The sequence below is a fragment of the Astyanax mexicanus genome, chromosome 2 (assembly GCF_023375975.1).
Source record: "Astyanax mexicanus isolate ESR-SI-001 chromosome 2, AstMex3_surface, whole genome shotgun sequence".
In the NCBI taxonomy this organism is placed as follows: Eukaryota; Metazoa; Chordata; class Actinopteri; order Characiformes; family Acestrorhamphidae; genus Astyanax; species Astyanax mexicanus.
The window spans coordinates 48,952,336-48,973,975 of NC_064409.1; the positions used below are offsets into that span (position 1 = coordinate 48,952,336).

At 38.7% G+C, this 21,640-nt stretch overlaps 1 protein-coding gene across 1 annotated transcript in view; it reads left to right on the forward strand.

Annotated features, from left to right (window-relative positions):
- The first annotated feature begins 374 nt into the window (after window positions 1-374).
- The window catches only part of si:dkey-82f1.1 (DENN domain-containing protein 2A), a 49,799-nt gene continuing 28,533 nt past the window's right edge, over window positions 375-21,640 (forward strand). Inside the window, exon 1 of the mRNA XM_007231573.4 lies at window positions 375-763. The gene's annotated coding sequence lies outside the window, so the exon portion shown is untranslated. The remainder of the gene's footprint in view (window positions 764-21,640) is intronic.

A 21,640-nucleotide genomic window follows, 5' to 3' on the forward strand; every position in this document is an offset into this window, starting at 1 on the left:
TTTCAAAACGATATCAGGTTATTTAACAGCTTTATCACAAATCCAATTCTTCGTCCATATCTACACCCCTAGCTCTCTGATCCTCTGAGTGTGGTGTTCACTTGCTGGCTGTTATTCAGTCTTCAGTAGTCTTCCCCATAGTGTTTCACTACAGTCTAAAGCAGGACACTGAGTCTCCAGGACAACCAGGCCTCCAATCACTCAGCCAGCTGCAGATTAGTTCAGCAGTAGGGGGTGGGGGGATGATGGGAAAGCAGAGGAGAGAGAGAGAGAGTGAGTGGGATAGAGAGAGAGGGAGAGGGAAAGGAGGGGGGGTCATAGAGAGAGGAGGAGGAGGAGGAGGAGGAGGAGGGAGGGGTGGGAAAAGTCCAGTGAAAGAGAGTGAGTTAGAGAGGAAGGCAACAGCACACAGAGAGCAGCAAGAGAGGGAGAGATAAAGTTGCCTGGGGCAGAGCAGAGGTTTGTGCACAGAGCGTTCAGACTCATTTTGTTTTCTTCTTGCTTTCTCAAAGCAAGTTTGAGGGGAAAAAAGGCCAACGGGGGCTTTTCTAACCGGTTCACAGCAAAGAGGAGGATTTAATCAAGGAGAGGAAAGGAAGGAAGGGAGCGCAAGGAGGAAAGAAGAAGCAGAAGAAGTAGAAGAAGGACTAACTGTTCTCAGGGAAGTCACTGAGTGGATGCTGCTGCCATACTCAGTATCAGGTTTCACAAAATGAGAAACCACTACAAGAGCGCTTCTGCAGGGCTCAAGCAACCAAGCAAGGTACAGCTGAGTGTGTGTGTATGTGTGTGTATTGAGTGTGGGTGAATGGGTGAGTGAGTGTTACAGAGAGCATGTGTCCAGTTTTTTGTGCACATTTAATTTGCTTGTGTTTAAACAATATTCAGATAGGAATTAAGCCTAGTCTTAGACTACACAACATTTTGAATGAAAATGTGGCATTAAAAGTAAAATACAGCCTAAGGCTATGCTTAATCCCTGTCCGGAAAATATAATGTTAAATTAACAATGTAAGTGCTGATATGTATCAGGTAACTAACTGATAAATATACTTTGTATATGTTAACTTGAACAAGAATACACGTAAATGTTGAACAGTGTTTATCGCACCTTTTTGTCAAATTAAGAAGTGTAGTTTTACCACACCATACTTTTTTTTTAAAACCCACAATTGAACAAGTAATTTCCACTAGTGGTCAGCCTTTCTCCTATACAAACCACTAGTTAGTATTTAGAACTAAAAGGCTAAATCTGGTAAATGTGAGACTAGTTTTACTTAGTGGTTCTGGACTGAACCCCTTTTTTCTCTTTCCTAATCAGATATCATGTTAAACCAGGCTTTGCACTTTATTACTGGTAGGGCTCTGGAGCTCAGGGAGAAGTAGGTTGTGTAAAATGGGTGCATTCCAGCAAAGACAGGGAGAAAGAGCAGAGATAGAGAAGTGGGTAATTGGATAAGTGAGGCAAGTCATTTTAGCCCACATAACAATGGCCTCTCTTCACTGCTGTGCTGAAGGAAGGAGGGGGGGGTTGTAAACAGAGCAGCCAGAGGACTGATAAGTCTCAGAACATGCAGATCAAAATGTACCTGCCTATCCAATATCATTAGTTCCTCACCGGGAAACTCTTCAGACACTTACCAAAACAAACACAGCTGGCTATCTGTGTGTATCAGAGTAGCACAAAAGTCACTTGTAGTTCGTGTATTCTTACCTGATCTTCTGTAACAGATTTATTAGAAACATTTGAATGCAGAATGTACAATATGACATATTGATTGCTCTAATACAAAAAGAAAAGTATTTAATTTGCCATAAATATCGACCAGAGATCAATTATAACACTCTAGTATCATTTTTTTACTCGTATCTTTTATTGACAGAGGGAATTATTAATCTCATGACATATTAGACAGTTGACTTCTGGAGAAATATAATAAAAAATCCTGTATTTTTAAATATTGATATATTTCTATTTTATAACAATTAAATATTGCAATGTCATGTTATTTTGCCAGTATTGTGCAGCCCTAATGGACAATGCTCATCTTTTGCCATTTTGAAACCAAAAAACATCTTGATTCATTGCAATCCAATCCATTCTGAGTCCAGTAGATCTTTAAAAATAACTTCTTAGGCACCATCTTGCTTGCTACAAAAGGAAAGTACACACTGTTTTTTGTTTTCCATAAAATATCTACCAAAGGTAGATTGTAACAGAGCAGTAAAATTTATTCAATACACAGTATATTATTATTATCATTATATACACCAATATTTTCATAATATCATATCATAATTTATATATATCAAATAACAACAGAATATCACAATATTGTACCACTATCATGCAGCTCTAATGTCCAGAGTTCTTCTTTTGCCATTTGGACCTCAAACAACATCCTGATTCATTCCAATCCAATCCGTTCCACTTACTCAGAGTCCAGTAGAGCTTTAAGGATGACTTCTAAGCCCAGCATGGAGCCTAACTCAATTTCTGAGCTGTTCAGGGTAATTCTGATCTTAGTCACGCACTCACTGACTCATGAACATACTCTGAGCCGAAGTTTTCAACCCTTTATTTACCAACTCAGCTTTTTCGTGTTCAGCATGTTTCAAGCTAGCAGGCCTGTAATTAGTAACAATGACACATGACACAGCCACAATTCATCACACCATAGACCTTCATCCAGATTGTAGCCAATGCTTAGAGCCAAAAAAGAGGTTAGAGATTGGGGTGCCAGTAATCAGAGTATATTAGTAAAAGCAGTGTGTTTGAGTGTTTGGTTGAATGAATCTGAATGGAGGCCTGGCTCATTTTTGTACCTGTTATATGACCCAAGGCCTGTTAGATAGGGTACATTTAAACCCTTTCCAGTTGGAGTATTACTTTAGGAGGCAGTATGGAGGGTCTGGGAATGAAATAGGCTGTTTGTTTCTGAAACGTTATCCTATTTGGCTGACTCGACTGACGGTCGTAGATTAAGCCTTTTAATGAAAGTCAACATAAGAAAGATGTCTGAGCTGCTATTAGTACTGTCACACCATGTGCTATCTGTGCTTGATTAGGCAGTAGTGTTTGTGTGTGGTTTTGTAGGCATGACTCATATATCTATGCATGCTTGTCTCTGTTTATCACTCTCTTGCGTTAGTGGTCGGCTCTCGTGTGACATGTGTCCTTATTGTACTGACGTGGTCCCTGTTCCCGGGTGAGAAGCTTGGTCATCACACCGCAATGCAGAGGAAACCCATATTGTTACAGTAACTCCACAGGGCCACTCCAGACTCCTAAACTTCACTCCCAGCCAGGCCACCGCTGGCCGTCTCTGTGGCGACATTTCCAGAATGCACCCCGCGGAGCTGCCGAGGGAATTCTGGCCGCTCAGGATTCACCGAGCTCTCAGGCATTGTGTTGAAGTGGTTGGGAACGGAGCACAGATGCTGCAATTTCTGCCCCCCTCACTCCTTCACACACACTCTTCTCTTTCCTTCCTGTCCTTCTTCTTCAGTCCCCCCCTTCAACTCTCCCACCCCCTGCTGTCCATGAAGCTGTGCTTGCAAGCTGCTGCTCTGACATGGACCCTGTCAAGGTTCAGTGCACTTTGTAGGGCTGTTGTTGAGAAAGAGAGTGAGAAAGAGAGAGAGAGAGAGAGAGAGAGAGAGAGAGATTTTTATGTGTGTGTCAGTTCACTTTCTGTAGATGAAACACTTGCTGTAAACTGTCAGTCAAAGAAAAAGAGTTGAGTTTTATGATGTTTAGTAAAATACAGCACTGTGAAAGGGGAAATCCAAGATTTCCCCTTCGAAGGTGTCAGAAGTATTCACATCATTAATACTTCCGAAGAAGTTGAAGTATCAACTCAAGCTTTTTACTCAAGTAAAAGTGTAAAAGTTCTGGTTCTTAAACCTTTTAAAGTATAAAAGTAAAGTAATGTAAGGAGAAAGGCTTAGACTGCACCACAGGAGCCTATAGTGCACTACCCTTCCCAAAACACATTTTTCTTAAAGCCATAAGGACTATGATGATATACTAAATTTTGTTAAAGTTGAAAAATGTGGGATGCACTAGGCTACATTGAAAATGATTGCATTTTAGTACAATGCAGCAAAAACTAAGTTCAAAGCTTTGCATCCTGTATCCTGCAAAAGATCAACATGAACACAAAGCTTATTGTGATTGAGTGTATTTGTATTAGTTTAGCACCTCCTGAGGCAAAGCTTGAACCATTCCATTATCGAGCTCAGGGGTCTCCAACCCTCCTGTGGTCTCCAAACTTCCTGCGGAACTGCTTCAGGTAGAAACTTCCTTTAGGAGTCCTTTATTTTCCTGAGTGGGGTGTGCTAGATTTGGATTGGAGCCAGGAGGAGGGTTTGATACCACTCATCCAATGGCTTTCCAGTCAGCCAATCCAGAAGACTCTCTGGTTGCACACTTACCTTGCGTATCACTGCACTGTTAAACTTGCCAGTCTTTTTTAAGTCACATCTATCTATTTATCAAATTTATGCCATAATAGTAGTACAGGACCTAGTATCGTTTCCCATGACTTTTGCCATGTCCCATGAAAGCTAATGGACATTCCACTGATCTGTGGGATATGCATGTGGGGCCTCCTTCATTAAATGTGGGTGTGATCACATGGACAATTCTAGCCAGATGCAGTCAGTCATGATCACTACCACCCACTGCACTGCACTGTCTTCTTATTCCACTGAGTGGTATTGTCTGCTATGATGTATACATGTGACACATGGGTTGAGACGTGGACTGAGGCATACAGTATGTACTGTGCATCAAGGCTGTGTTCAGACTGCAGGCAATTCAGTTGTTGTAGTGACTGTTTGCACTGTTACTGTGCGAGTGATCAAATCGGATTTGCTTATCCGAACATCACATTCTCATCTGTAAAGGTTGCTGTGGTAACCAAAACCTTCATTGTGGACCCCCCCCATACTTTTGTCATTCTGGATTTTATGGGGTTGTTGTTTGTTGTATTGATTTGAGCAGCCAGAACGTCCAGACTGAGATACATCTGTACAAATTGCATTGCAAACCATCGTCAAATGTGGTTTAAATGCAATTTTGGAAAAATTGGATTCCATGTGGTATCAAGCTGTCCAGACGGTTTAAATCAAACTGCATGCAGTGGAGAGATGCCAAAATTTGGATTTGGGCTAGCAGTCTGAGCATAGCTTTATGTAATTGTATCCCATGACTTTTTGGCATGTCAGTCCTTTGTCATGTACATAAAATATATTAAACACCCTTAACCCCAGCAATGTGGCCAGGAAGTTCTATCTAAAAATCTAAAGACTTATAATGTAATGTAACTAACTACTTCTAACCTCATATCCTTCTCCCTTCCTTTCCCCCTCTATCCCATTATTTCCCTTTGACCTCCTTTAAGCACTACATAAAAATGTTTTTTACCTTAAAATGTATATCCTTTATTGTAAGTCGCTTTGGACAACAGCATCTGCCAAATATTAAGTTTAATCACTTAATGTTAATCATAATTTTTTTAAATAGTTTAAATTTGTAATTTGGAAGGACTAGCGTAAATCCTGGATCCAAACAATAAATTAAATTGAGGCATAGCTGTTTGGCATCACTGGCCTGGATTCTAAACTTTTTCACATTCTACTAAACTAATAAGCTCATGCATTCTTTTTTGGAAACACTAAAGCTAAAGGCCAGCGTTAGAATGTTTTTGTAGAATGGGCTCCAGAGTTCAGCTCTTGGGGTCTTTGCACTATCCCATCGCTTCTGCAGAAATGCACGGTCAGAGGGTTCACATTGCTAACCCCGTTTTGGGAGGACTACCATGAGGGAAAAAATGTCTCTCTGCCCCTTGCTCTCAAACATATGGGCCTTCTCTGATGTGGCGCAGGCCACTGCAGCCCTCATCCATTAGCTCTGACTCTGTGGTGAAACCCTGTGCTAAATTCCCTACCACAGTAGAGAGCCTTTGGGCTCGCTGTGCAATGTGCACGCAAGATGTGGCTCTAATATTGGGGGTGCAGTAGTACAGTGACTACCCGTGTAGATGTGTCTGCAGAGCATGTTTGTAGATGTTAATGGGACCTTGATGTGATGCGTGATGCTTTCACTAATGACATCCTTTTAGACTGAAGCATGGAAGATCATCGGGGAGTCGGCAGCGATTAGGTTGATTTTATTTAGTCATAAATCTACGAATGAACCATCTGACTTCAATTTAGTTGGAGAAACGAAGCAATTGGTTCAGTTAGTTCTTTTAAAGTGCTTGTAATGGGCATGGAGTTTTTTTTTTTTTTTTCGACTCCATCTGCCAAGCTTTATGTTTCATTTAGACTCACTTTATCACTCTGGCTGCTTGGTTTACATTCACTCTGGAAATGTTGATTTTGAGAGTTGGGGGGTGGGGGTCAGAGAGAGAGAGAGGAGGAAAAGAGGAAAGCTATCTGTTGCTTGGTGGATCCTTGACTCCGGAAGAGCACTTTCCCAAGCTCTCGCCACGCTGGGCTCCTGTGGGAATACTGCAGGGAATTATAGGAATCCGTCTGTGCTGAGGCGCGCTGGGCTGGGAGCGGGAACGCCGGTGGGAATGGTCAGGCGGAACCGCAGAAGCGTGAGGGAAAACAGGAAGGGTAACTGGAGCCCTGGCACAGAGTCAGCTCACAGGGAAAGGGGGCGAGAGAAAGAAATCTAGCAGTCGTACAGGGCCTGCGGATAAAACCCTGATGATGGGCTCAGCGATTCAATTACAGATCTAAACCAAGTGAACTCGGCTCTGACTGTGGACGAGCTGTCCCAAACTTTGTCTCAGCATCTGCTTTATAAAACCGAGCCTGAGGAAATTTGAGAAGTGCATTTTACGCACAAGGGTGACCATTAGTTCTCATCTTTGATGAATCAAATAGTTATACAAAGGCACTAAATGTAAATACAACATTATTATACTACACTACATTTTTAAATGGATATTTTTAATATACAAAATACAGTCTACAACTAGGCTTAATCCCTGTCTAACAAACCAGCTAATTAAGTTGCTAGTCCGTGTGGATGTTCACTAGTTTAAGCATGTAAAGGAAAAAGAATTTGTAGAATATGCTCAACAGGCACTCAGTTAAAACTACCAGTATGCATCACTGTCGACATTTCCATTAATTCCGAGCTCTTTTCTCCTCTCTGGTGGAAAATAAGTCTAATTATGCAGAACGTTTGCGGGCATTTCATAGAAACTATGCTTCCTTCAAGCCAAGTAGGAAAGTCAGAGGAACTGTAAGCTGTCTAGGGACATGCTGTAGGTTTGGTTATCATTCAATTTTGCTAAACCCTCTCTCTAAACCCCCCACTTTACTAAGCTACTCAGCTCTTTCATTTCCAGTTGTACCAAAATTACCCTCTTCACATTCGGCCTCACATTTTGGGGCGTTTTGTAACTTGAATAGTCTTCTGTAATTTAACTAAATACAAGCATAAATATCTCAAACCATAAAAAGATGTCTGTTACAATTGTGACCAAAATACATGTGTATTTCGTCACTGTCCACTGAAAAACAAGTATCTGCAAAACAGCAACTTTACAGAAAAGAGAAAAAACCTTCAAACCTTTCAATGGAAGTCAAAGTAAAAATAGTTTATTTCAGGTCATTTTAAAGTATTTCTATTGCTCTGTTCGTCAAGACATTTTGGCACAGTGTATGGGACAGTTTGCCTTTCCAAATTGTGTAGTAAACCAAAAAGCAACATAAATGGAATTAGTTGTTTTTCATTGGACAGCGACGATTTATATGTCAAGTTAAGACAAAATTAAGATGCCTCAATGTAAATGTTATATTGATTTCCAGGCTGTTCAGAGGCCACTTTGTTGGATACAAATGACAGTATCATATATAATAGTGGCCCAAATTGGTGATCATACAATGTGTCTATTGCTGTTCACACTGCTATGTAAGTAACAAATATAGGTCTCATATAAAGAAAACATAAAATTTAGCAACAAGTTTACCTTCTTTGTGAGCATAGATAACACATTCTGAGCCAGTTGTGGATAATTTAACAAAATAAACATGTTGTCTTAATTGCACATTACTCAAGATGCATCATGCACGAACAACACATTTATGTGTTTATTTGCCTAAAACAGTTGGTTTGGTAAAAGTGAATGACACATTTACTGTGTCTAAATCGACGCCACATGTGCTGCCCCTGGGCACACTTACTAACTGTGTTGAAATCCTGTCATATTAAACACTAGGTTTGTAAGGCATTATGTAATAATAATGTATTGTGTAAACTTTGTGTTAAGGCATTGTGTTTTACAGGCATCTGTTTTAGAAGCATTTGCTGAATTGAGCTGTGTAGAATAAATTAATTCAAAAATATCTGAAGAATGCACATTCATTCTTTGATGTCTAAATGCTGTGTTATTCATTTGAAGTTTTTACATCAGAATTTCATAGAGAATTATTTGGCAATGTTCTGGGTAGTATAGATAGCAGATAGAGTGCAGTCAGCTATGTGCTTAAGTCATACCTGTAACAAGTGCGGTATTGTGTTAGATCTGAAGCAGGTGCTTCTAAAGGCTAATTCTCTCCACCTGCTCTCAGACAGAATACCATTCAGTAAGATCTCAAAATGCATTAAAACGCTGTTGAAAGAGAGCTTCTCTGAAGCACTCAGGTGAAGTGCGGGATGGAAACTAAAGAACTTTCCATCTTTTAACAGTGATGAAAAGCTTATCAAAGAAAAAATTCCCTGTTTCAGCTCTTACATAACCTGCAAAAAGTGTGCTCTTCATCTCCTGTATGGCAGAAAACTGGCTTGCTCCAAGAAAGTGTTGACACTTGGAAAGTGTCAGTGTTCATAGCATTTATACAAGAGATTTATTGATTGTACTTTATAACTGTAACCTAATATAGAATATATAGAAGATTTTGTACCTGCTTGAGTTTTGGGACTGAATACTTGTACTGCTGATCAATAATATACTTAAATTAAGTCAGTGTTCCTCGTACAATTTTTCACTTTTTGTCTTATCAATTCCCTCACATTGTTAGGCTTAAGTTTTTGTCATTTCCAGGTTCCACCATTTGGGTAGGACCACCCTGTCACACAATGTTACCAGTCCTGGGAGAGTAAAGGTTACCATGTGTTTCCTCCAGGTCTAACATATCATCATACCATCTCAAAATATTACCAGAGGAGTATCTGCTAAAGCAGTGGTACAGGTACCATTAGTGGTACTTGAAGCATCCCGAGGTGGTACACTAGATGATTTAAAAAGAAATTCTGCTTGCATTAAAATATTGAGGACTGAAATCTATCAAATTTCCAGCTGCAATTTTCACAACAATCAATTTGTTGGTGTTTTGTGTTTTACCTGTTAGAACCTATATGTAAGCCTACACTTCAGTCCTTCACTCTCAAAAATACAGTTTTATAATTATTCACATCAATTTTATTGGCCCTAAAGTAAAACCCTGTGGAACACCACAACATTATCTTGCAGACTAGTTCATCCAGGTTTGCTTGTTTTCCCTTTGATTCAAACTCAGCATGCCCCTAAACTTGCAGTTACAGTGGGCTTAGTTTTTAGAGCGTGAACTGTGCACTGTGTGGTTAGCAGAGAACAAGGACAATCACACACTGAGAGAAAGTAAGGCCAGTTCTACTCTCTAGGACTGTCACTCAGGGATGGCTGTAGCATTAAAGGATCAAACCTGCAACTCAGGAGCCCCAGGAAATTTTATTTTAACAGCCAAATGTTTTTTTAAGTTGACATGGTTTAATACAAAAATGTTGTCTTTACTAAAGAACCTTTGATTTAGCCATTTTAAAGCAACATCACACTTTGGAAGCTCTCTGAACATTTTGAACAGCTGTACACATGCATTTTCTGACAAGCTGAAGGATACAGAAGTGAACGCAACCTGTGGACTGGTATGTTTAAGTTAAATTACAGGATTTTACACAGATATGATTCTGGGTATATGCAGTTGTTTTGCAGTTGTCATGAGAAGTATTGTTCCACCTCTACTGGAGTTAAACAGTGCTGTAGCAGCTTTCTGGCCAAATGGACAGAGATGCCTTTAACCCCAATACAAAGTACTGTCAACATGATTTTGAAGTTGTTATTTTAAGGCACAGCTGGTACATAATGTTGCTGTAGTAGTGTAGAGTGTAATTGAGTATTTGCAATGATGCTGCTATTCTTTGTTTCACTTCAGTATATTTTTGGCTCCTTTGTTCCATGTCAACACTCTGGGGTCAACTGCTGGAACATCAAATTTATGAATATATATGAATATTGTTGCAATAATACAGCACAGTTGAGAAACATATTCTGCTTTTTTTGCCAGTTAACTGTTTGTCTGATTTATGTGTTCATCTATGTTTTATGCGATACTGAACAAAAAGGACTTACTTTATTGAACGGCTGCATTTAAAGTCATTTTACAGTATAATAAGTATATAATATAATAAAATCCTGAGTGTCCATTGGGAAGTTTTGCACAAAACATAGCAAAATATGTACCCTCTAAACACAGATGAGAGAAAAATGATGGACAACAAATCCATCATCAGTTGACACACCGTGAAGCAGAAGCAGAGTTTCCTAACTGCACTGTTTTGTCACTAGAAATATATACAGAAACATTGAGAAACATCATATTTAATGTGTTCATGCATTGATCCAAAAGGTTTGAAAGACTAAAACCTAGACGAGGTCCCCTGTGCTTTGACATTAATATAGTTTTGTTCTGTGCATATTCCTTTATTTCTCTGATATGAAGATTGTTTACACTATAACTTTCTTATTAATCTTTTTTTTGCAACATCTTCTTGGCATTTTATTAAACTTCTTTTTATGAGAAAGTAGGGTCAATGGGAAATGAATTCCAGTCATTCATTATTTAGTACAGTATAATTTCTCTTTTATGGAGATTCTTCTTCTGTGATTTTATTTTCATCGGGAATGACCATGTATGTGTTTTTCTCAGACGTCCCCATTCACATCCAGATGCACATTTCTAAGTTTCATCTCCTTGCGTTTAATAAAATAGCTATTTGTGCACTGCCATGCATCATAATTACATTTTGAGCGCGTTTCCACAGAGATCCACGTAAACACAACAGCAAATGGAAATGGAGGAGCTACTGAGCGCGATGTCAGGTGAGGCAAAAAAACTTGATAATCCTGCTTTTTTTTCAAGTGAAATCTGGATGCAAGAGTTTTAGTGTGTAGAGTAGAAGTGTGAAATATTTTTCACAGCTGTCCCCCTCAGAAACTAAATGTCTAAACGTCCTGATAGGGCTTTAGACGACTATATCTAGCTTAAATGTTTGTTTAACAACGTCTATTCTTCACAGTGACAAACGAACAGTAAACAGGTCTTTTCCTAAGGATTGTTCAGAATTCCCTCTCGCTCAAATTCGGACAGCTATAATATGGTGGGGACAGGATGGAGGTCATTATCCCACATCCTGTCTTTCATTTTTTTCCTGTCTCTCTCTTTCTGTCTATCTGTCTGTCTTTCTGCAGTGCAAGTCCTCAGCTAAAGCTTACATAAACAAGCAAATAACTGTTTGTTATAGAATGTTTGCCTGCTTTAGCCATTGTAACCCATAGTGTTTTTTCATGGTTAGTTATATGGTTTGGTTTAGATGCCATAATTATAAGTGTTCTTCTGCTTCTGCTGTGCCCAGGAAACTCAAGAAACTCTTATGTGGCATGAGCATTTGTTTTCTGAAGCCGTTATTCACATTACATTACAATGTTCTACCAAACAGACAGCCACACACAGGCAGGGCCGTTTTCTGTCCTACACGCCACAGACGCAACAACTAGTGGGGCCATAAGCACAATTCAAAAAAGACAATAACATAACAACACTATATTTAGAATGGACTGATAAGGGAACAAACATACACACAAATTAATTGTGTGCGGTATGCTCTCTGCTTCCTGCTTCATTCTGTGGCTAAGCTAATTGTGTTCCTGTCTGCTGTATGTCCTTTCTCAGCTAGGCCGACAATGGCGGAGCAGGGGGCCTAGTAGTCCAGGTGCCTGTCTGCATGTGTGACTGTGTTTGTCTGATGCAGGAATTAAGTTAGCAATTAAATGAATAGCTTGGCAAAAACAAATCAGAGAACCAACGATTTATCATTGAGTGTGTTTAAATGCCCTTCATAATCCAGTTACTGCAGAGTAAGCAATTAGAATGTGTTTGTAATCCAGTCAACCTTCATGAGTAGGTCAGTTATCAAGTTTTGCTTTGCATCCAGACAATAATCAAGAATAAAACTTATACATGATAAAAATCATGTAAAACCTATGCTGCCACAATATGAACATATACAATTCTGAAAAAATTAAGAATCTGATTTTGCTATTTATAGGTATGTGTTTGAGTAAAATTAACATTGTTGTTTTAGTCTATTGCAGAAAATGAGAAATGGCTGAGTTTTCAGACCTCAAATAATGCAAAGAAAACAAGTTCATGTACATAAAGTTTTAAGCGTTCAGAAATCAATACTTGGCGAAATAACCCTGTTTTTATCACAGTTTTCATGCATCTTGGCATGTTCTACTCCGCTTGTCTTTCACACTGCTTTTGGATAACTATTTGCCACTTCTGGTGCAAAAGTTCAAACAGTTCATCTTGGGTTGATGGCTTGTGATCATTCATCTTCCTCTTGATTATATTCCAGAGGTTTTCAATTTGGTGAAATCAAAGAAACGCATCATTTTTAAGTCTCTTATATTTCTCTAGAGCTGTATATATGATCATTGCACAAAAAGTGAGGAGATTTATGTTTGGTAGATCATTTCTTTGTAGTAACAATGCTTGTTGGCAATAAATATTACACAGTTGGAATGTGTAAATGGAGCCACATTTGTGGGATGAGCAGCAGAGGTAAATGTATAGGTTGCACCCATTATAAATTAGCTATATCCTCTCTGCCATTGCCAATCAGCTTATTCTGCCATTGACTTATTTGGTGTTTGGTGATGTTCTTGAGGTGTGATCTTTTTAGGGTGCGAACTTTGTGACTTATCTCTGAAATCCCTTGTTATATAAAACTTGGTCTTTAATTTGTAGATACTAGGTGTAAGGGCTCACTCCAAATAATGCCTCAAGTTGGTTTTAAAGAAGCACCAGTTTGAAGTGTCTCCATCCAGATAAGGCAAACATGGCATGATGCTGCTTCTTGGAGCAGACACCTAATGACCACTGTAGAAGAACTCATGCTCACAGATGCTGCCAATCAGGTGCCAATCAGGAGGTACCAGAAGCTCAGAACAAGTGTTAATAGCAACAGAAATAGCAGAAAAGATTTTCCGATTTTTCCATGGGTGTAACCCACATACTCAGTTCTACAGCTCATCCCCTCCACGCAAATGCATGTTTCTTACAAGTATGGCACCATTTAAAAGAGAAATTAACAAGCTTTCCAACCATATACGATTAATGGGCAGAAATTTAAAAAGAAATGTCCTTACTTTTTGTGATATGTTTATATATCAGCTATTAGATAAAGATTATTTAAATACTTTAGTGCAAGTGTTGCTCCGAAAGTGTTCTGCTGTCACCTTGCAGCTGCTGTGTAAAACACTTTTACACATTTTGCATGACTACTTGAATAATGAGATAACCGCAGAAATCAGTTTATAACCAGAATATGAAGTGCATGTAAAGACACTCACTGACCCCAGATGCAGTTGTTGAGCAAAGACATGTTTGATACATGAGGTTTTCTTATTTAGTTACACAAGGACGATCCTAGGCTAATGCTGCACAAAACAAACACAAAACATAGACTGTAACCAATCCTATATACAGTATTAGCTGATGTACTGTTCCAAAGTTTTGGCACATTGGCAGCAAATAATTATCTCCCTGTAGATTCAGCCAGGAGTGTGGAGAAGTCAGAGCTAATTAAAGGCTGGCCTCAGAGGTTGTAGGAGCATATAGACAAAGCATATCCATGATGTACAGTATGTATGCCTACTGATTGCATGCCTAAAACTGGAGTAATAGAGACACTGTTTAGTGTATCAGTTTTAAAGGGATTGTGGTATTTAGTTCTTTTAGATGAGCAAGAGACGTGTAGATGTTGACTTTTAAGAGTCAAAAATCTTTTCAAGATTTCCAGTGATTTTCAGTGTCTGCTGCTCCATATGTAGACAAGTCAGATATGTTTAAATTGAACTCTCTCTCTCTCTCTCTCTCTCTTTCTCTCTGTGCTAGAAATCGCTGGAATGTGAGTTCATTGAACACAGAGGCACTGGGTGAAAGTTAGTCCCCCACTGAGTGCCTCCACCAGTACAGAGGAACACACACACACTCCACACTCTCTCACACACTGTGTTTCTATCACAGGCTTGCTAAATGTTTAGCGGTGCATGAAATTGATTGCAGAGGAGCCCCCTCCATGTGTTGAAGAGAGAATGGAATGAACACTAAAGTCAGTTCAGTCTTGGCAAAAGAACTACAGCAAAGAAAAAATACATTGGAAAAAAATAATGAATTGATGAGTGACTCATTGGACAAGAAGTGGACAAGAAAATGGATGGACTCTTACATATGTTCCACAAGTCTTTTGGAGCCCTATTCATTGTAGTTGTCTGACTTAATTTTTCATTTTTATTTAATTACTTGCAATGCATCTTGGTAGTTGCTGGCGTTGGAGGAGGAGGCATAGAGGGGGGGGGGGGAATGGCGATTCTCTCAACATTTAAGGGGATACAAAGTTTCTGGAGCAGCAAATGCTTTATTATCTTTTTCATACATGGTCGAATTGGCTGTTCCAGGAATAAGGAATTCAAAGATTTTTGCAGAGCATTCTCTCACCTTTAAACCTCTCTTCTTTTCTGCTGTGGAGAGGTGCAGAGAGCATGATGTCATACGTTTAGTGCACATGTGTCAAACACAAGGCCCGCGGGCCAAATGTGGCCCGCCACGTCCTTTTATGTGGCCCGCGAGAGCTTGTAAGATCTTAGTGTCTATAATAAATGGATCAGAAGCGTGCTTTGACCAAAAACTACGTTTCCCACAATGCTTGTCGATTGTATTACCCGCGAAGTTACGGCTTACTGCCACTACACGGCAGTGTAGTCATTGATGTGGAAACCCTGCCGGAGGGAAGGCGTAACTTCGCGGGTGAAATGTTTATCCCATAATGTCCAGAAAAAGAGAAGCTGATTCAGACGGACGGCTGTGCTTCAAGGCGAAAGACCGGTATGCCTTTTGTGTTACGAAGAGTGTTACTGACCAAAATAAACGCTTTTTAGGAGAGATATAAGTTATGTGTAAATATTTATAAGACAATAGCTGACAAAATCTGTTTTAATGATTTTAATAAACATCACTGTGTCAGCGCTATTCAGTTTCACCGCAGCGAAGGACGAAGACGTGAATCACTTATCTAACCAGCCTGTACTGATTTCTGCTCCAATAACCCTTTCAATAACCTCCAATAGCCTTTTATAGTCTTCAGTAGCCTTCAACAGTCTAACCCTGCAGCCGTGGTGTGTGCACTAAACTCCGTAGTTATAAACATTCTGAGGTTAGCAGCGCGCTAACTGACCTGTTTATAATGTAATCCGAGCAGTGACTCCGTGACGCTGCTCTGAACTGCTGCTGTTAGCTGCTTGTGCTGAAAGATGAGCTGTAGAGAGCTGTATTATCCGGTTAGTGGGGTTAAAACCTTTATTTCCTACACAGAAGAACTTAAAATGTTTTAAAAACGCTCCAGACTGGCTGAGCTGAGCCTGTAGCCCGTGGCTGGGCTGTAGCTCTGACTCAGTGAAGACAGCGGGGGCTTGTGCTGCTGCTGCAGCTGCCACTAGTGGTTGGATGAGGAACTGCTAAATCTGAGGAACTGCTAAATCTATCACATATTCTTAACAGCTCACAATTTTTGATTTTATATTTATTAAGCCTTATTTCAGTATCAAACGTTTTGATCAAAGTTAATATAACTTGTATTTTATGTCATTTCTATTCACTTGAATAGTTTGGTTCTTGATTGATGGAGTTTTTGGATTTCATAACATGACAAATTAAAAGGATTTATGTTAATAGAGCAACAAGCAAACATTTTTTCCATTTAGAGTTATTTAACATTAAAGAGTAATTACATTCATTTTATATTACATTTGGTTACATTTTATTACATTTATAAGTTACATCTGGCCCTCAGAGGACAGCCAATATGCCAATGTGGCCCTCGGCCAAAATGAGTTTGACACCCCTGGTTTAGTGGGTCCTCCAGGGCTGGCCGCTGTGGACAAGCTTTATGAGAAGCAGCTGTTCGAAGGAGGAGGAGGGGAGGGCGATAAAAAGAGAGAGTGAGAGAGAGAGAGAGAGAGAGAGAGAAAGAGAAAGAAAGAGAGAGAGAAATCTGGCAGTGCTCAGAACCCCAGAATACCAGAGAATATCACTGACAGCACCAGGCCTCAGTGCTGATTTTCAAGCAGACTACTGACAGGCCTTTATCAACAAGTTTTTCCAGTAGGTTTTGAATCCAGAATCTGGCAAAGTTCAGTATCAGAACTGGTCCAGTATGGTTTCTTACTAGGATCTCTGAGAATGGTATATTTGTCCCTTTTCCTTTTTAATTCTTGTGCATGGGCCTGTCACGATATTGTACCTGAAAGAATTGCATATGATTAATGATATAATTGTTCTTTTATGCCACTAGTCTGGTGATTAATGTATTAACATAATAAAGCATTTAAAGAACAATTTATTTATAATTATTTATAATCATTAAGAATACACTTAATGGTCTCAATAAACTGAAATATCCTTTATATAAATTAATATAAGAAAGCGACTGTTTTTATGCAAAGTTAACATACCGGCTCAGTCATATAATAAAGTGATTAGCAAAAATGTTTCAGGTAATTTCCATTACATATTGTACAATTACGTAATTGACTTGTCATACAATATGTAATGGACTTGAGACATTTTTGGTATTTGACAATATTTTAGCCAATCATGCAATCATGGTCTTAAAATGACAGCAATATTGTTTATTACAATTATTTCTGGGACAGTATATAAAAGTAGTTATCCTGACAGGTCTAGGCAGACGTACTTTTACTTCACCAAAATGACTAGTACCACATCATAAATATAAAAACTTTTCATTCAATTTGCGTAACATATAATCTGATGGCCATTGCTAATATGGGTGTGGACCTTTGGAATGCATAGTGTTCTGTGTTTCTGGGTCTGTGTATTAGTGTGTGTGTGTGTTTTTTCACTATGCACGTCCCAGGTGGGCCACTCCTACTGTCCAGGGTTTGGCTGCTTCCCCACCACAAAAAGAAAGTCAGAAATAAGGAGTTGTCTTGGTTGATCATTGATTTTGATTTTAAAGGAACAGCACAGTTAAAGCACAGATTGGATGAGATCCTCTGTTTACGCTTTCACACATGCTTTAAACTGCTGTTTATTTCCTGTGTGGTTCATAACGCTACTCTCTTTCAAACAGAAGGATTTCAAGCAGACTCTTTAATATTTAAAACCCTTTAACATCCAAATCAACAAAAAAAAATCTATGGAATATTTATAGGGGTTAAGTGTTATGATCATTTTCCTTTAAAACTGATGCTAAAAAATTGCCAAAAATTAGGATGCCAAAAACTTATCTCATTCTTCAGTTTCTCAGTTTCTCAGTGACTCAAAAGAATTCAAACATGTGCAAATACATTTCTCAGAAAAGCGCTTCAGTTCTACTACTCACCAACGCATGTTTGTAGATCAGTTGAAATCTTTTGGAAACAAGCTCAAACAATTGATTTTATCTTTACTACTTGCTATTTGCCTGCAGCGCTTCCCTCGTCTTTATGTAAATCTCGGCTCACCCGGGCTCTGGTGACACTGGGGTGATAGTGATCTGCTGTTTGGAGTGGACGGTTAGTTATGTAACCGATGGGGGCCGATGGCCCTCCTCTGACCCTAAGTAATGTCCTCTTTCCTAAAATTCTCCACCACAAACTGATTGCTATCACTTTCAAAGAGACAGAGTGTTATATATAGCCATTTTTGTTTGGACAATTTACTGTCCCAGAAATAATTGGAATAAACAATATTCTAGTGATGTTATGACCATTTTACGTCACTGATATTAGGGTTGTCACTTTACCACATTTTTTTTTACCAAGTGTAGCATTAAGATTCTCTATAATAAATCAAATAAGTCCTTCATTTTGTCTAAAGATAAAGTAATTCTTGAAATATTTAGATAATAGTTGTAATTCTTATTATTTCGTATTTTAAGCTAAAAATAAAATAGTAATAGGTGCAGGAGTTAGTTATTTGTAATAATTAGATAATAATAATTAGATAATAATAATTAGACATTTATTTTTAAGTTATTTACAGTAGTACAGTCATATTTCTTGTTTATGTTTGTGAGAGTCCACTTAAGTTTTTGCCATTGCCGTTCTGGCTAACTACTGTAGATAAGTGCCTCCTCGCTGCTATAACTGGCTACAGCTGCCACATGAAGCATGCATGATTTAATTTGATTATTCAAAATACTTAATCAGTTGTATACAGGATTGAAAGTATTGAATGGTTGTAACATTAAACAAGAATTGAACTTCCGATGCCTTGCGCAACTTTTAACTAATATAATGATATTACAATTGCATATTAATGTATTAACACCCTTTTCTATAGCAATACACTTTAGAAAATTCAGACATTAAGTTATGTAAATAAACAGTTTTTAATCAAAGTCAAAAATGAATGGGCTGTACTAGCTAGGAAAATCATAATAGGCAATACTGGAGTCAGCAGAAGTTTCCATCTTTTCCTAATGTCTGTGTGGGTTTCCTCCCATTGTCATGGAGATCAAGTCAATTGGATACTCTAAACTGCCCAGAAAAAAAAATAATACTGTGGTGTTGTGAGTGGGTGTGAATGTGTGTGTGACTATATGTCCAGATATGAGCTGTTTCTCAATCTGCGTTCTTGTCTGTACTTGTGTTCTTGTGGACTCTGGGAACGTCATCAGTCGCAGCCCAAGGACTGTTCTGTTAAGAAGTTTGTAGTTAGTTAAGTGTGTTTTTAGTTAACCCAGATGTGTTCTTGCTCCTCCCACATTACCGAGGATGCATGAAAGGTGACTTGTGTGGACTTCTTACAGTCCGACATCCCAGGATGCACCTTGCAGGAGAAAGTACCTACCATTTATAAGTTATATGTTTTGAAAATAGTACTGCAGTGTGATAAAATAAAGTTTAAAGTTATTTTTAGGCAAAAATGTAAGGGGTTTACACCTTAGAAATGTGGTTTATTTGTTAATAAAGTGCCTATGTGAAAATGTGCTCCTTCGTTTTCGGAACAACGCTTTCTGCTCCCCTGAGAGAATGACGCCATCAAGTACGCAGCTGTTTCTATTACAGAATAACTGTTTCAAGTCCTCAAGTCCTCTGGAGTATGAACTCGCGAGTCGAACTTACCAAGCCAGTATTGGCCAAGTATGGGAGTCCAAATTTGTGTACAAATTGAGAAACGGACACAGATTGGCAATCTGTTCTGGGTCAACTCCTCAGGGCCTGATGCACTACAGGTAGACAGTCATTTCCAGTTAAGAGTATGCTGTGTGCGATTGGCTGCCACTTCTCACCAGTGTGTTGTTGATTGGTTGAGAATGACTGTGTGTAAAATGGAAAATAGGCACCATATAAACATAATAATAAGTAAGTAAGTACTAAAACAGAGAAACTGAATAAAAATGTTGTGCAAAATGGGTTAAAAACACCCTGAAGTATCGTCCAAAGAAACATTTTAAGTGCACTTGTAGTAAAAACCACTCAAGCATGTTCAAAAGAAAGCAAGCAACATAACTGAACAAGCTTTTGCCTGAACCTTGATGAAGTGGTTCTTAACCCTTTCCTCAGGGATTTTCAGAGGCTCTACATTTTTCTCATAATATCTGCGCTGTCTGTCAGGAGGCCCTTAGGATCTGTTTGAGTAAACCCATCAGTATCTGAGCTGAGGGTCGGGAGGAGGGACAGGTAGAGGTCACTCAGGTCATTGGGGAGTTTTTATTAGCTGAAGCAGATGGCCCTCTCTCTCCACGTCATTGTGAATGTAGCCGTGTCCTACAGGGTCAGGTTTAACAATGGTTAAAGGAGACAAAGGAAAGACCTAGGCCAGGCAGGATTTCTAAAGGAGCTGCCCCAACAGTGGAGGCTATAAACATGACTGCTGCCAGATTTACTGAGTTACAAGTCGTGGATTCACTGCCTGTCGTGTTTGCTGAGTGGTTTATTTGAGCACCAGCTTGAGGAAGAGCTTCTCTGGCTGCTTTGGAGTCTACAAAGCCCAAAACTGCACTGCATTATCTTGATATCAACAATACTGTAGCAACCAAACGTTATTTTTATAGTACCTGTCTGTCTGAAACTTTGTGTTACAGACCCAGATGTTTTATTACATGGGAAACATGAAATGTAGACTTGTTATAACATGTAAAAGACTCTAATACAGTAACAGTCGAATGTTTGGACACACTCATTCAATGTGTTTTCTTTCTTTTTTTTCTTTTTTTACATTGTAAATTTAATGTTGAAGACATTAAAGCTATACAGGAACAAATAAAAAGTGCTAAACAAACCAGAATATGGTTTGCACTTTAGATTCTTTAGATTTAGATGAGTCATGGTACTGTGGAGGGATCGGATATGTGTTACATATGTGTTACTCATTTGTTTTTAATATTAATCTACAATGTAGATAATCAAATTAAATCAAGAAAAACACTGAACGCAACTTTTGATTGGCAGAGTATATCCTGTGATATATACACACTACGTAAAATTAAGAGTTGTCAGATTGCTGTAGCTTGTACACTACACAACTGATCAGCATCGCACGGTCATGATCTTTCACCAAGAGGAACCCATAAAGAGTTTGCTCCAAAAAAAACTTTTGTCACAAAACGCGCATTTTCTTCCAAAATTGGGGTCCATATGAATTGAGTAAGCAGTAATCACACAGAAATGAAAGTTGTGCCTTGTTTTTCTTTAATGGGACAAGTTTTTATCAATACATTGTTTGAAAATTTTAACCTACTTACTACCAGCTTAAACCCCTGAAATTTTTCAAAAAGCATTAAGAACCATTATGAACAATTGTGTTTTTGCAGCATATCTTACACTAGTAAATCTGTTCACAAAACTCATTTCTAGAGTAATATTACACTGTAAGTGTAAAGGGAGAAAAAACGATTAACTTTAAAAGATTTGGGCTTCGTAAGTAATATCTCATTTGCTGTTTGTATACATTAGTCACAGTCCTGCAGAGAAAAGCTGGGGATTCTGTGAACAGAAACAGAACAGTGTTTGCATTTGGGCTTTACATTTAACAAAGTAGCTCTGCATAGAAGAGCACATGCATTTCTGCTCTCCATTATTCTTCTGCATGTGTGAGTGTGTGTGTGTGTTTTTCTCTCAGCTCATTCTTGGTTTCAGTAAGAGGAGAAGTAGAAAGAAAAGGAAAAAGGTTTATGTTCCTTCACAAACATGTGACCCCTTTCCACAGCTGAAAATCATTTAGTCTTGCAGGTCAGTATATGCACTGTTAGGAAGAAAAAGAAAAAGGAATAGATAGATTTAAA